At 43.8% G+C, this 16515-nt stretch overlaps 1 protein-coding gene across 1 annotated transcript in view; it reads left to right on the forward strand.

The window, feature by feature from the left end:
- Cttnbp2nl (CTTNBP2 N-terminal like) overlaps positions 1-16515 on the forward strand; it is a 71258-nt gene that overhangs the window by 43251 nt on the left and 11492 nt on the right. The gene's annotated exons all lie outside the window — the stretch shown is intronic.

Genomic DNA, 16515 nt, shown 5'->3' on the forward strand with positions numbered 1-16515 from the left:
CGAGTCTGGATCATCAAGGGAGTAATGGGGTTCCCATCCAACAGGATTTGAGAACATAATAGCCCTGGAAGAAGATTGACTACATACAGACTGAAAGAAAACAAATTCATGGGCTCACTTATCTTTGTTAATGCTAAAGCAATGGCCATGAGTTCCTTGAATTGAGCTGAGCCATCAAAAGTGTGGACATATCTTTTTGGTTTTTCATCTGCCCCCGGGTATACTACCACTGCAGCTCCAAATCTGCCCCCATCAGTGAAAACATTGTAGGCTTTTACTAAGGGCTCCCTGACAAAGAGCCGGGGAGTGTCCCAACAGAGGGCCCAAAAGAAGGTCACCCATTTATGAGGGCCATAATGACAGTCCAAATTTCTCAGGAACCTTCCAAGGCTATGACTACTTGGTTAATTATTTCTGCAGAGCCATTCAAAATCCCTAAGCCGATAGGGGATTACAATTTTATGAGGGTCTATGCCGTAATATCTCAGAGCTACATCACATCCTTTCTCAATCAGGTCAGCCAAGTGATCCATGGGTGTGTAAACCCGCGATACGCCTCCCAGAGAGGCATGCACCCATTGAAGAGGCTTCCCGTCCTGCGTAAGGATGGATGTCATCAGGATCTCACCGGAGAGTACCCATAACTCAAGATCTTTACTAGGCGTGTACCGGGCACGTTGGGCTCAGTCCAGGGCATCCTGGACCTCATGTAAGATGTCCAGGTGTTGAGGAGCCAGGTGAATTAGTTCTGAAGGCTGTTTCCCTACTAGCAACTGAAACAGTGGTCTTAAAGTCTCACTGGGAATAGGCATCCAGGCTCATAGCCAATTAATTTCTCCTAATAATTTTTGTTGCTCTATCAGGGTTACGGTGGGCTTGACAGCCAGTTGTGGTTTTAAAGGACTTACTCCTTCCAAAGAGAGTGTGGTTCCTATTTTAAAAGGAGCAATAGTCTATATTTATCAGCGGATACATGGAGTCTGCATGTCTGTAGACATTTCTGAGTAACCTTATATAACTGTTCTAATTGTTGGGGGCTTGGAGCTCCCAAGATTATATCATCCATTTAAACGTACACAGTGGCATGTGGCAGCAAGTGAGCAGGCCCCAAAAGGGTCTTCACATAGCTTTGGCAGAATGCTGGGCTATTGGCCATACCTTGGGGTAAAACAGTCCATTCATACCTCTTATCAGGCATTTTAAAGTTGGTGGAAGGTACAGAGAAAGCAAATTTTTCACAATCCTGGGGTTGTAGAGGGATAGAGAAAAAACAATCTTTAATGTCTATAACTATAAGAAATAAACCTGAGGGAATAGCAGGGATCCAAGGCAGTCCCCTTAAGGGTGTACCCACTAGGGTCATTCTAGCATTGACCTTTCGCAAGTCTTGCAACATTCTCCATTTGCCAGAGGCTTTCTTAATAATAAAGACAGGTGTGTTCCATGGATTTATGGAAGGCCGGATATGGCCCAACCGTAATTGTTCCTGCACAATTTCCTTTAAGGCCTGTAGCTTTGTCTCAGGCAATGGCCACTGCTCCACCCATACTGGTGCCCCAGGGGACCACCAGATAGCCAGAACCTGAGGGGCAGTGGCCCTTAGAATTGGGGGTGAACCTGATGCTCTTTCTTTGGGTCCCCCCCCCGTAATTGATATGACAAGACAAGCCCTGAGTTGCTGACTCGGGAAGCCTATCAGACTCTTTAAGGTCCAAATGTCATCATAAAAGGCCTTGTTATCAGTGGTTATGCAGGCCTGTGTGTCCCCCAAGATATCTTGTCCTATGAGGTTGGCGGATAAACCTGCTGCCACCAGGGGTCGCACTTCCTCTTTAGCTCCATCTGCATCCTGCCAGGTGAGCCATTCTTGAGTCTCCTCTGATGGGGTGTATCCTTCCACACCTAGGATTTGGGGACCCAGAAACTAGATGCCATCATGATGGGACTTCCTCCTTTCTAAGAATGGTCCTATCAGCCCCCATGTCCACTAGGCAGCAAAACCTCCTGCCATCTATTTCAAGATCCACCTTGGGCCTTACACCAGGGATAATAGGGACTGTCCAATTCGCCATAGGTTTTTCTCCTCTCCCGACCCCTCCCTGAGGGCATTGTAAATGTAGCTGATCATGGGGAAGTCCTCCTTTTGCCAACAGGGCTGGAGGCTGCCCCCCACTTAGTTTAAAGGCTTTCCTTCAATATCAAATCTGGATTTACAATCCTTCTGCCAATGGAACCCTTTGCAACACCGGGGACAGGGCATAGATGGGGGTCTTTTGATATCCCACCTCCAGGCTTAGGCCAGTTCTTTCGCTGAGGACAGTTTCTTTTAACATGGCCAGTCTGGCCACAGCCAAAACAAGGACCTTCTAACCCTCTAGGCCCCGTTGTTACTTGCTGTCCCAGATTAAGTGAATTAAATGCCTGGGTTAGGGCATGGGTCAGAGCCTCTGTTTGCATCTGTAAGACAGCAGCTATGGCTTTGGTTTGCCCCCTCTGGGTTCCCACCTCCTTGGAGGCAATTATCCATTGTCCCATGGACCTGTCCTTAAGGCCAGCACAGGCTATCTTGTGATCAGCATCCATTCCATCCCATACCAGGAGTTTAGTGAATTGCTCCCTCAATGGGCCTGGGGGTAATTTTCGTTTTAAGCTCTTCTCCATTCTGTCTATAAACTCATAGAGGGGTTCACCAGGCTTTTGATTAAGTCCTGCAAGGGGGGATTCGGTAGGCCCCTCGTCCAATTTTCTCCAAGCATTTAATCCTATGACCCTGACCAATTCTGTATGTGGGGCTGGAATGCCCGACTGTTGCTCCCCTGTGGCATAATGGTCACTTGAACCAGTCAACATCCCAAAACTAATGGGGACCGGTGGATTGGAACTTGCATTCCTCTCAGCCTGTATCCTGCATTCCTCCTTAAAGAGGGCACACCATTTAATATACATAGGGCTAAGAAGGACTGCTTTGGCGAGGTCCAGACAATCCTTTGTAGTACACTGCTGATAAGCCAAGCCTTGGAGGAGAGTATGTACCCAGGGTGATCCCGGGCCATCCTCAGCCACCACCTTTTTTAATTCCTTCAAATCCTTCACCTCCCAGGGATACCAGGGGTCAGTGTTCACACCTCCTGGGTTTACATTAATAGGATACGCTTTTACCCATGGCCTCACAGAAGCCTCCTGAGCAGGGCCAGAATCCTGGAAATGGGGATGGTTTGAATGGGTCTCAGGAAGCCCTGAAGCTGGCCAGGGCATGCCCGAGGTGCCGCTTATTTCTTTGGCTGCTTTTGGTTTCACTTCTGTTGCATTTCTGCATTCTTCCTCAAACCCTTCCCATGATTCCCATGCCAGCCAGGGTTTCTGAAGGCTCATCAGGAGGTGGCACCGAGGGCTTAGGGCTCTCGGGCCGAAAGCATGCCTTTAAGGCCAAAATAATAGGGTAGAAATCCAGCGGTGGATCAACCCCCAATTGAACCTCCCTTTGTCGAGCTAAACATTCCAAATGTTCCCATGTATCCCCAGTAAAAACATTAGCCCCAAGTAGCCAGGGAGCCAAATGAACAGCCTCTGCCCAAACCTTTTGAGCTACCAGATCTGACAGATCCAATCCCCTGCTTTTAAGCATATCTCTCAGCGCTTTAAGCACCGGGTCCTCAGGCTTATTGATTGCATTACCCATCTTTCGGGTCTCACTTACCCCGAACTTCCTGATTGGCCCCAATCCGTTATTTTTCTTTCTTTTCTTCTTTTCACCTTCCTTTGAGCGCCATGCTGGGCGTCAGTTGTGGGGGGTTCAAGCCTGCGACCCCCACACAGTGATGATTGGGGATGAGTAAGCACGCTGTTTGCCAGCCCATGCCGCCCCCAGTACCGGGGACAATCAGATGCACCGGGAAGCCTAGTCAAGCAGGGACTCATTTATTGTAGGTGTTGCAGAGCTTATAAAGGCACCTGGAAATCCCCCCATCCCCAAGGGTGTATCTTAAGGATGGTTACGCGCTGATCATGCACTCCTCAGCCAGTGCAGAAGTATTCTTCAGACTTTTAAAACAAGTCAGGCTGCGCCCCAGTAACTTCCACTCGGACCTCTGCAAGGTGGGGCCTTTAGGTCCCCACACTCAATGGCTCTGACTTCCTGTCTACTACCACTGTGTTTCAGGTCTTACATACTAGGTCTTGTCATTTTTATGGATCCTTGCTGCCTACAGAATTAAGATTAAAGTCATTACAACTGGGCATGTACCACACGTCTGTAATCTCAGTGCTAGAGAAACTGAGGCCAGCTGGGTGACAACCCAGGACTCTGTCTTAAAAATAAGGAGGGAGGGAGGGAGAGAGGGAGGGAATCAAGGCCCGAATGGAGACCCCTTTGCTACTGGTGTCAGCTGTGCTCTAACCTCCAGGCCCAATTGTGCACTTTCATTCCTCCATAGCCTTAACTGCTCCCTTTGTTTGGAATGCCTATTCTTTTCATCTTCCTTCATACCTAGAACCCTTCACAGTAAGTCTGTCAAAATATGTTTTGTTAAAACTGAAGCACATTTAATGTGGTTTCCCTTTCCTGGTTGTCTGTACTAGATTAATAATGTGAGATTGTATTCATTCCGATAAGAATCACAAATTACAGGGATTTTTCTGTTGTTACTTCCTTCCCCTTCTCCACCACCTGTCAGCTCCATGAGGGGCTGGTACTTAATCTTGTCCCACTCCGCACCCTAAACATCTAGAACCTCAAATGCATGCAAAAGTATGAGTTCAGGCCCTGCGAGTCTTACTTGAACATATTCAAGTCTCAAAATAGACAGCTATTTATCAGTCTTTTAGAAGAAAGGGTTAACTCTAGTAAAGTAGTTTCATAGCTTTGCTGTTGTTGATAATTCCCACTGGGTCACAGTATTTACATCTCCCTGCATGGAACAGTTTGTTCTTCAGACAGGAAGTTGTTGCTTTGTGCTTGCTCCATTGCATGTGTGAAGGATGCCACCTTTGTCCACTAGCTGGATTCCTATAAAAAAACGAATTTTTATTCTTTGCTGTTTTAATTTTCAGTGGCCATTTTATCATGATGTCCTTTCTTTCAAAAGGTCCTTTGACCTCTCATCAAAGTGAGGTGTGATCAGTTATCTGCACTGCCAGACTGAGCAGTAGTGAGAGCCCACCCCCACCCCACCCCACACCTGAGACCAAACCCAGGGTCTCGTGAATGCTAGGCAAGCCTTCTCCCACTGACATATACTCTCAGCCCTACAGTATTTTTAAAACAGTGCAGTATTGCTTGTTTCTAAGATTTTCCAGCCAAGGACCTCTGTGAGCATCTGTCTGAATTACAGATTTTTCTTTCAGAATGTATTTATTTATGGGGCTTTGTTTTCCAGGGTTCTTGGGTTTGGTTTTTGCTTTTGTCTTTTGGAAAACGTTCATAAGTTCTCTTTCTTCCACTATGGTTGTTCTGGGGATCAAACTCATGTATTCAGGCTTGGCAGATAGCAGCTTTACCTGCTCAGTCATCTCACTAGTCCTCCAAATTAACACTCTTGAGTTCTCCCTTTGAAATGTCTGTTTTCGTCTCCTGCCCTTCGTTTTCTGATGGTATCTAACATCCATAGGATAGATGACTGCCTTCCCCACAGCAGACATGGAAACCACTGAAGGAGGAAAGTGGAGACTCTGTCTTTCAGGTCTAGAACCAGTTTCCTTGTTCCTCACAGGATAAAAATGGGAAAGGGAGGCTGGGCGTGGTGGCGCACGCCTTTAATCCCAGCACTCAGGAGGCAGAGGCAGGCGGATCTCTGAGTTCAAGGCCAGCCTGGTCTACACAGTGAGTTCCAGGACAGCTGGGGCTACAGGGAGACCCTGTCTCAAAGAGACCAAAAAAAAAAAAAAAAAAAAAAGGGAAAGGGTCTGATGATTCCATTTTTCTGTAGCATTTAAACTTTCTTAGTGGTGTTGTCACACATCCTGATAAGACAGAAGAGCTCATGCCACCAAAGAGCTCCTGGCCTACTCCTCTGGCCCACATATAGTTCAGCCCCCCCCAAAAGGGGGTTATCTATATAAATATATTATATAGATAGGGGCTCTTTTAAAAAAAATATGTGTAACAAGGCATGATGACACATGCCTTTAAGCACTTGGAGGCAGAGGCAGGTGGATCTCTGTGAGGGTGAGGCCAGCATGGTCTATATAGTGAGTTCTGAGCCAGCTGGGGCTACAGGGAGACCCTGTCTCAAAAAAACAAAAAAATGATGTGTATATGTATGTGACTGGGGGTGGGTGGGTCTGGGCACATGTGAGTACAGATGCCAAAAGATTCCAGAAGAGGGTTTTGGATCCCCTGGACTGGAGTTAGAAGTGGCTGTGAGCCACCTGATGTGGGTGCTGGGAACTGAACTTGGATCTTCTTACAAAAGCAGTATGTGCTATAAATCACTGAACCATTTCTCCAATCCCAAGGGCACTTTAAAAAAAAAAAAAAGAATGTTACCTAGTTCTAGAATAAAAAATAAATCAATTTAAGATCTATGTTTTGATGGGGGTTTTTTGTTGTTGTTTTTACAGTGGATTAACACAACAAAGTTTATTTCTTACTCATATAAAACCTACAGAGCTCAGACTTAGTAATTCAGGACTCAGGCTGCTATTGCTTGTAGTGTCCAGTTGTAGCATCCAGTTGTAGTGCTTTGTCTCTTGGATTGTTGTTCTTTTTGAGATGGGTCTTCATGTAGCCCAGGTGGCCTTACACTTGCTGTGTAGCTGAGGATGACCTTAAACTCCTGAGCCAAGTATTGGGATCACAGATGTGTGCTACCACAGCCAGCTTCATTTAAGATCTTCTGTTTTGTTTTGGAGAAAAATAGTAGCTGAGGTCCTCCCTAGCTGCCTTGACTTGACCTTGTGGGTAGCACCTTGCTGTGTGTGAACACCATTGCTACATCACGTGTTATTTGTATTCAGTATCCATAGTGCACGTAGCCCCTTTTCATTTGAGTATTGGCTTCACTTGCCCCTTGTTTTGCTCCTTAGATGGTGGTCCCTGCCTAATTTCATATCGTGTCTATATGAGGGTTGAAACTGAATGACCTCCCTGTATGTAGGTGGTGACAGGAGTCACCTTCTGTCCCCACCTGTGATAGGTGCCAATCTTTTAGTGACTATAGATGACCTGCTTTCTGTCTATTAGCAAGTGTAATTACACTCTTTGCTTCTGTTTCCCTGTCCTAATGTCTGCTGTCACCACAATATGACTCTTAAACTGCTCGTAGTCTCTTTTTAGTTCTTTTTACCCTTTCTCTGCACTCTTCCCACCCCCACCTAGCCCCAAAATTTTATTATCTGATAAACCTGCGTGTGAGCACTTTCTGCTTCTCAGTCAACTGAGGAACTCTTAACAGAGTTTGAGCTGTGTGTTTCTTGCTTTTTCCTTGATTTAAGAGCCTTATTTCTATGATGTAAGAGCCTTATTTCACATTACAGTTCTGACCCATCTCACCCAACTAGAAGATGCCTTTGCAGTCAGATTTAGTGAGCACTTTTTTCAGTACTGGTGATTGGACCTCAGGCTTTGCATGCTGAGTCTGCTCTACTACTGATCTATATTGCCCAGCCAGGATCAAACTCAAGTCATCAGGCTTGGTGCTTGGCACCTTTACTCAGTGAACTACCTTTGGTTCAAATCTTTCAATACTTAGTGAGTGAAAGCACCTACACACATTTCTAGTAAAAGGCTTTCAGGTTTATAGGATTAACCCAAGACATCACAGAGAGTCGGCAGGGTCTGCCTGTGTAGTACTTCAGACAGGGTTTGGGGCTATGTGCCTCCCACCACCGCCTTTCAGTGTTTCCTGTGATTCATTAAATCTCTGAGCGTCCCATTTATCTGCCAGAACCACCCACTTCCAGGGTTGGCCTTTCCTTCCTACTCCTTATGAGTTTAAAGTCTGTGTATTAGAAAGCTCTGGTCAAATAAATTGTATTTGTCATTCCTCAAAACAGGAATGATATTGTTTAGAAAACATTTAAACAAGCAGAGGTTGTGTGTTCTTTGTTGATGTTGAGTCTGCCCTTAAAATCTAGCAAGTCTCCTTTGAAGACAGGGAACCGTGTCTTCTGTGGCCCAATCTGTACTTCCCTGCCATCGCCCACATCCCGGCATGCACTCAGCTCGACAAGCCTTAAGGAGTCAACAGAAACATTCAAAGCATGCCTGCCAGGAACTATCCATGTCTAGAAAATTCGCCAGACTCTTGAATATTTTCATCATCTAACCTTGATAACGTGAAGTATTTTTTGTTTCTTTTTACATTTTTTATATTTAGTGTAAGAAACAAGTCTCTTCTAGTTTGTAGACTTTCGTTAACATTTGTTAGCATAAAATAGTAATGCTGATAACATTCATTCCCATTAGAATTTTTATATTTATTTTACCTTAAGTTGTTGAAAAGCGTAGATTCAGGAGTCAGACTTCTTTTTTTAAAAATTTATTTATTATTTTTACTTCATGTGTATGAGTATATTGCCTGCGAGTGTGTAAGTACAACTATGTCATGCAATGCCTGCAGATGTCAGAGGAGGGCATTGGATACTCCTGGAATTGAAGTTACAGGCGATTGTTAGCTGCCATGTGCATGCTGGGAATCGAACCCTGGTCTTCTGTAAGAGCAGCCAGTGCTCTTAACCGCTGAGCCATCTCTCCAGCCTGGGAGTCAAACTTCTTAAGAACTTTCATTCTGTTCCAGTGTTTTTCACACTTGAAACAATAAAAAGTTGCCTTGTGATCTAGGTGATACCTGTTAACATGTGCATGTGTATGTCTGTATGTGCGCAGATACACACACCCCTCTAGTCCAGCTGAAAGGCTCTTAAAATAGCACTCACTGCATAATGCCCAGCCTTATAGTGGTTTCTGATCTGTTCTGGTTTATTTGGGACACGAAGGCTGGTGCTGGGGGTTGTGGCCAGGGCCTTTCCATCCATGCTGAGCAAACATTCTATCACTGAGCTACACCTCCATCTCCTTTTATTTCCTTTATTGAAACCTGACAAATGGAACTCATTCCTACAAAGTTCTAGGGATTATCGACTTACCATGTTCACCGCAATAAAAAGGAACAAATGACTGATGTGACACTAGTGAACCTGAACATCATTACACTGTGGATAGAGAACGTCAGATGTAAAATAATATATTCTGTGACTCTGTTTAGACAAAGCTGTGCAATAAACAGAAGTAAACTGTGGCGAAAATAGTGTTTGTCTCTGGGAGGACAGAGACTGCTGATTGGAAAGGGGCATAGATATAGTCATAGATACCTGACTGTATCTAACTTTCTGTTATGTTTGGGAATGTTCTGTCTTGACTGGGCTGAGGATTACATGGATGTGTACATTTGTGTGGTGTATGCACACATTGGGGCACGGGGCGGCGCATGCACCAGGCTTGAAGACAGAGGATGTTAGATGTCCTGCCCTGTCACTCTAGATGTCCTGCCCTGTCACTCTCCCTTATTCCCTTGAGATAGGGTCTCTCATTGAACCTGGAGCCAGACTGGCAGTCAGCAAGCCCAGGCATCCTCCTGTCTTTGTCCTTCGAGTCACCTCCCAGTACTAGGCTTCCAGGCCTGCACTTGGCCTTGTCCAGCTTTTTTACATGGGTCTTGGGGACTAGGACTCAGGTCTTCATGCTTGGCCAGAAAGTGCTTTTACCCACTGAACCATGTCTCTAGCACTGAACTGAGCCCTGTTTTCATGTGCTTCTTGGACATTTGAATTGTATCTTTGGGTGTGTGATCCATGTCTACATTTTATGTGTAGTATAAGGTAGCCATTGACTTTCATTGTATTTTAGGGAATGCATGGTCACCTGGAAAAACAAAGATGAACTGGGGTTGTAGTGTGGGTGCTTGCTTGGCATGGATGAAGTTCTGGGTTCATTCATCAGCACTGTTGAACAAAACAGAGAGGCAGAAAGGGAGGAGAGAAAAGAGAGAGATACTGAGATTGAGAGTAGGATTATAGACCATGCACACCTTTAATCCCAGCATTTGGGAGGCAGAGGCAGGCAGATCTCTGTAAATTCAAGGCAAACCTGGTCTACATACTGAGTTCCAGGCTAACTGTGGCTAGGGAGGCATTGTCTCAAAAAACCAAAAAAGATGAGAATTAATGTTTTTGAAACAAGTGTGTCCTACTCTTGTGAACACTGTTAATCAGGGGACACTCTCCATGTGTGTCCACAGTAGCAGATGGAAAATCTCTGTAACTTTTGCTTGATTTTGTTATAAACCTAAAACTGCTGAAAAAAATTAAGTCTTAAAAATTGGCCTTTGGTGCTGGAGGGATGGCTCAGTGGTTAAGAACACTGGTTGTTCTTGCAGAAGACCCAGGTTCAAATCCCAGCACCCACATGGCAGCTAACAACTGTCCGTAACTCCAGTCCCAGGGAATCCGACAGCCTTTTCTGACTTCCTTGGGCATTGCACAACATGGGTGCACTTACCTACATGCAGGCAATACACGCATACACATAAAATAAAAGTAATAAAAAATTTTTAATGGCCTTTAAAATTCTTAATTTTACAGAGTGTTCACCCTTTATCCTTCCTTCCTTCCTTTCTTTTTTTTTTTTTTTTCTTGTTGGATTCCATATCACATCAAAAAGGTATTCATGCGGATCCAGGCCAGAAAGTACATGTAACTCATTCCAAACACATTCCTAGAGTGGACAAACAAAACAAGGAGACAAAAGCATTCAACATATTTGTTTCAGTTTCATCCAAACTTTCACAGACTTTGGAATGTGAGTGTTGACACTGCCTGATTGCTGTCACTGTATTCTGCTGTCATCACAGCCTACTGGCGGCAGGTGCCTCACTGGAGCTTCTTGGATTAAATCCACTTTTAGTCCTCAATAGAGTTTAGAACACTTTAGTCAAATAATAAATAATCATTATCCTTATGTAAATAATTGCTCTTATAAATATCCATGCTTGGAAATTGCCTCAAGGGAATCTTTAAAGTCTGTTCTACTTGAAATACTTTGGGTTTGGGGGTGGGGCCACAGCATTCAGATGGAGGTCAAAGGACAATTTGAGGGAGTTGGTTCTCTCCTTTCACCATGTAGGTTTCAGGATTGAACTCTGATCACCAGGGTTGGCAGCAATCACCTTTATCTACTAAGCCATCTCACTGACTGGTTTGGTTTGGTTTGGTTTGGTTTGGTTTGGTTTCAGGGTTCCTGGCTGGCCCTGTATTCACTATTTAGCTGAAAATGACCTTGAGATTTTGATTCTCCTGCCTTCACCTCCCAAGGACTGGGATTACAGGCCTATGCCTCCACACTCAGTTCTATCTACTCTGTGCTGGGGAATGGAACCCGGGCCTCATGCATATGAGGCAAGCACTCTACCACTGAGCTGTCCCAGCATTAATTCTATGCTTTAGATTTGGAACCACTTTTCCTGTGGATGATTGATCATCATCCAAAGACTATAGAGACTGACTTCCTGCCTGAGACTGGAATGCGGACATGCCAGGGTCATCGCACACATCAGGGTAGAAGAGGGATGAAGAAATAACTTTATATTTCTTTTTAAAAATATTTTATTATTTTTAGTTTATGTGTATGTGTGTATTGCCTGAGTGTAGGTAAGTGTACCCGTGTCATGCAAATGCCTGTGGAGGACAGAAGAGGCTGTCAGATCCCCTGGAGCTGGAGTTACAGACAGTTTAACAACCGCCATGTGGGTGCTGGGAATCGAACCCGGGTCTTCTGCAAGAACAGCCAGTGTTCTTAACCACTGAGCCATCTCTCCAGCCCCAACTTTATATTTCTTGACGAGGGGCCTCAAAACACAGTTTTATATGTGTGAGGCTGACTTGAAACTCAGTTCTTCTGCCTCAGCCTCCTGAGTGCCTGGCTCTATTTCTTCTGGAAGTTAGAGATAACACAGCTAAAACCTTGGGAGACAAAGTATGGCAAGCTTCAAGGCTATCCTGTGATTTTTATTTTAAGCTTTCTGTAGTGGTGTGTCTCAGCCTGTGAAGCAGGTACATGAGGGATGGGTGACAGTGTTTGCTCCAGTAAAGCCTCCACCAAATCTATCAGTCAAGCCAACTATTTCCTTCTCTCTGAAATTAAAGTTCATCATGTTTTCTGACAATATAGGGATTTTTGTTCAGTTAAAGTGTACATTTTCATTAAAGTAAAAATGTTGAAACTATAGGAAATTGATTGATATTAGCTTTATTACTAAGTTTCTCCAAAATATAAACCCAAGACTATGTAAATGGTCTCGCTTTTTAAGACAGGGCCTCATGTTGCCCAGGCTAGTCTTGAACTTGCTATATGGGGGTGGCTGGTCTTGAATTCCTGATTCTTCTGCCTCTACCTCTCAAGTGCTGGGATTACAGGTAGTGCCACCACACCTAGATCATGTGCATTTTTTTTATGTGTATGAGTATATTGCCTGCATGTGTATATGCACCCGTGCTATACAATGCCTGAGGAAGACAGAAGAGGGCATTGGATCCCCTGGAACTGGAGTTACAGATGGTTGTGAGTGTGTGAGTGCTGGGATATGAACCCAGGTCCTCTGCAATAGCAGTCAGTGCTCTCAACCGCTGGGCCATCTCTCTAGCCCCTCGTGTACAGTTTTTAATAGCTGAAATATCATTAAATATTAAAACTTAGCCTTGACAATTTTGTGTATAGGTCTTCAAATTTTACCCTAAAACATAAATGATGTCTACTTCCTGGGACCAAGTGCCAAGAAGTCCAGGACTACTGCCTCCTGATGCATCCTGTGTGGTCCCATCTGGAATTTAGCAGGATTGATCTACATGACCAATAGAGTATCAGAACTAATGGTATATTACTTACAAGAGTACCCTATAAAACTCACTGAGGTCTTAGTCTTGATCACAAACCTGCTGTGCTGTGGCAAGCTGGCACCTAAACCACGGCTTATGCCAACAGCCACGTATATAAGCTTGGAGATGACATTCACCAGCCCTATTTGAACCCTGATCCAGAACTACCCAGCTAAGTCCTGCCCCCAGATCCCTGACCCTCAGAAGCAATATGAAATAAAAATGTTTATTATTTAAGCTGCTGAGTTTTGGGGTGGCTTGTTATGCAGTGATAATCTGCACACACCTCCATTAAAGGTCTTCATTTTTTAAATTTTAAGATTTGTAGCTGGGTGTTTTGGTTATTGTTAGTTGTAAACATGTAACCTGTACAGTTTACCTGATTGGATCATTAAATTAGTTGAACATAGATTGTCTTTCATTTTCTAAGTGTTTGACATAATAAATGCAGCCTTTGAATTTAGGTTCTCTGTAGTTGGCTCCATATCAGAAGCACTGCTGTATGGCATATAGTCTTTAAAAGTTCGTTCACGCTCCTTTTTATTTATAGGTGAAGCCATCTATTTGTATGACTTATAATTACTGTGCAGGTCACTGTGGAATTACGATGAAGTACTTCAAGAGAAAACAGGCAGCTAACAACTATTCTCAAGCCTCACCAAATAAGCTCCTTGTCTATTACTTGTGATGCTGATGCTTATTAATTACATAGGATAATCACAGTATGGGTTTCAAAAAGTCGTGTTTTTTGGATTAGTGAACCATATATTCAAACCCAAGAGGCAGCTTCTCAGCAGAACTCAGATCAAGTTGTGAATTGTGGTCCCAGCTTCCACTCCCCCATCCCACCTCTTCCACACTGTTCTGGAAAGGAAAGGCCCATTTTTTAAAAAATATGTATTTTATTTATTATTTTTATTTTATGTGTATGAGTGTATTGCCTGCATCTGTGTAAGTGCACCCGTGTCGTGAAGTGCCCCCAGAGGTCAGAAGAAGGTGTTGGATTCCCCCAGAACTGGAGTTACGGATGGTTGTTAGCCACCATGTAGGTGCTGGGAATTGAACCCAGGTTGTCTGCAAGAGCAGTCAGTGCTCTTAACCCCTGAGTCATCTCTCCAGTCCCGGAAAGGCCCATTTTTAAAAAACTCAGTGGACTGGAGAGATGGCTCAGTGGTTTAGAGTACATTGTTGCTCTTGCAGAGGACCCTGATCTGCTTCCTAGCACCCATGCTGGGTGGCTCACAACCACCTTGTCCAGCTCCAGGGAATCCAACACCTCTGGCCTTTGAGAGAACCTGTGCATATACCAACACACAGACACACACAATTTTTAAAGAAATTTTTAAAGAACTCATTTTATTTTTTCTATTTCCTTCTTACACTGCAAAACCAATTTTAGTGCTAGTGGTCATTCCTATAGCTATCTTGACAAAACAAATTATCATTGGAGATGTGACTAGGGCCGGAACTAGGAACTATAGGTCCGTGGTAATGCATTTGCCCAGAATGCTGGAGACCCTAGGTTGAACCCCTGGTAAAGAAGGTGGAGGGAGAAAGGCAGGGAGAGAGATTATTTTTAGGCTAGGCTACTGTAAACCTCAGCACTTAGGAGGCTGAGACAGGAGAACTACTGTAAATTCAAGGCCAGCCTAGATGACACTGTGAAACCCTGTTTCACACCACCTGAAAAGAGAAAAGAAATGATCAAAATGGTATTTCAGACAAAGAGACCTTCCCTTGCCTCTTATGTCACGGCCTTTTTTCTATATGTGGGTCTGCTTTAGGAGAGTAAGAGCTACAGATAGATTCTCTCATTGAATCCTAGATTATCAATCTCAGGTTTTTACATGGGAATTGAATGACACAGATGCTTTGGTAAAAGGAAAACATTGTTTGACACCTTGCTTATAAAAAAGTAACTAACCTTTAGTTTTACTTTCATCATCATATAAACTAAGGATAGAAATCGCTAGCTCAGAAGTTGATCTTTTTCTCGATTCTAGAGATTATTTTGATTATATAGCACAGACTGACCTCAAGCTCAGGATTTTTCCTGATCTCCGCCACTCAGTGTTGGGATTATGGGCTATGTCACCATGCTAGCCCCAGGACTTCTTGTTGCCTATCTTTGAGACAGGGTCTCAGAATGTTGCTTAGATTGACCTTAAACTCAAGATCAAGATCTTTCCACTTTAACTTCGACATGTTGAGATTACAGATGTGTGCCACCATGCCTGGCCTAAAACCCAGGCCTTCTAATTCTGCTTTGAATATTTGCCAACTAATGCCAGCCAACAGAGATTTGTACATAAGGCTAAGTGTGATTCCCAGGACATAGACTTAAGCAGTTGAAGAAGACATCAGATTTTAGTATTAAAGTGCACTTATATATTAAAGAAACTAGGATTTTCATTTTTTTCTCGAAGATTCTTTTAAATTAAAGCATGAAGCTAGTTGGTGGTACATGCCTGTAGTTCTGGCATTTGAGTTGACAGGCAGGAAGTTCCAGGCCAGCCAGCACTACACAGCAAGACCTTGTCTCAATAGAAGAAAAAGATGGCTCAGGCTTGTAACTCAGCACCTCAGGGGTGGTAGCAAGAAGATCAGGAGTTCAAGGTCATCCTCAGCTACATGTTGAGTTCAAGGCCAGCCTGGACCATTTGAGACTTTCTCCAAAAACCAAAGTTAATTAGTAAAAGCATAATTTTAATATACTCCTATTTGTAAGTGAGAGTGATAAGAAAACATTACTGATGAATCTTTTTTTCAAATGGACAAATGAGCCAGGTGGGGTTGCCCACGCCTATAATCCCAGTGCTTGGACAGTTAAGTATGGAAGAAAAGGAATTCAAGGCCAGCCTGGGCTACCTGAGGCCCTGTCTCAAAAATAAAAGACAAAGGACCGTTTTCATACCTAGTTTTAACTTGAACTATACAGTACTTTGCTGTGATTTTTGTTTTTGCTAACCTCAAATTTCTAATCCTCCTGCCTTAGCCTCTCAAGTGCTGGGATTACAGCTGTGCACCACCACTCCTGTGATTTTTGAGAATTTTCTCAATCCTATCGTAACACTTCATTTTTCTATTGTAAAATATCTCAAGAAACTTCAGTGTGTGTATAGTAACTGGTTTTTTTGGTTTGTTTGTTTTTGGTTTGTTTGTTGTTTGGTTTTGGACAGGGTCTCACTATGTAGTCCTCCCTGGCCTAGAACTCACTATCTAGACTAGACTGACCTCAAATGCGTAGAAATCCATCTGTCTCTGCCTCTCAAGGGTTGGGGTCAAAAATGTGTGCCACCACGCCTGGCCCATGTAGAAACTGTTAATTCCACCCTGTTTACCTACCTATAGTATATGTGTTGCTCATATGATATAATACTTAAAGCTCTCCCTAACAGAGATAGGAAAAGAAGGATTCTTAAATATATAGTTCCAAGGGCTGGAGAGATAGCTCAGCAGTTAAGAACACTGACTGCTCTTGCAGAGGACCTGAGTTCGATTCCCAGCATCCACATGGCAGCTATGAACCGCCCTTAACTCCAGTTCCAGGGGAATCCAACACCTTCTTCTGACCTCCGTGGCATTGCACGATACAGCTGCACTCACATACATGCAGGCAATACGCTCATACACATAAAATAAAAATAA

Source organism: Nannospalax galili, unplaced genomic scaffold (assembly GCF_000622305.1).
Source record: "Nannospalax galili isolate Female #2095 unplaced genomic scaffold, S.galili_v1.0 scaffold475, whole genome shotgun sequence".
NCBI classification, from domain to species: domain Eukaryota; kingdom Metazoa; phylum Chordata; class Mammalia; order Rodentia; family Spalacidae; genus Nannospalax; species Nannospalax galili.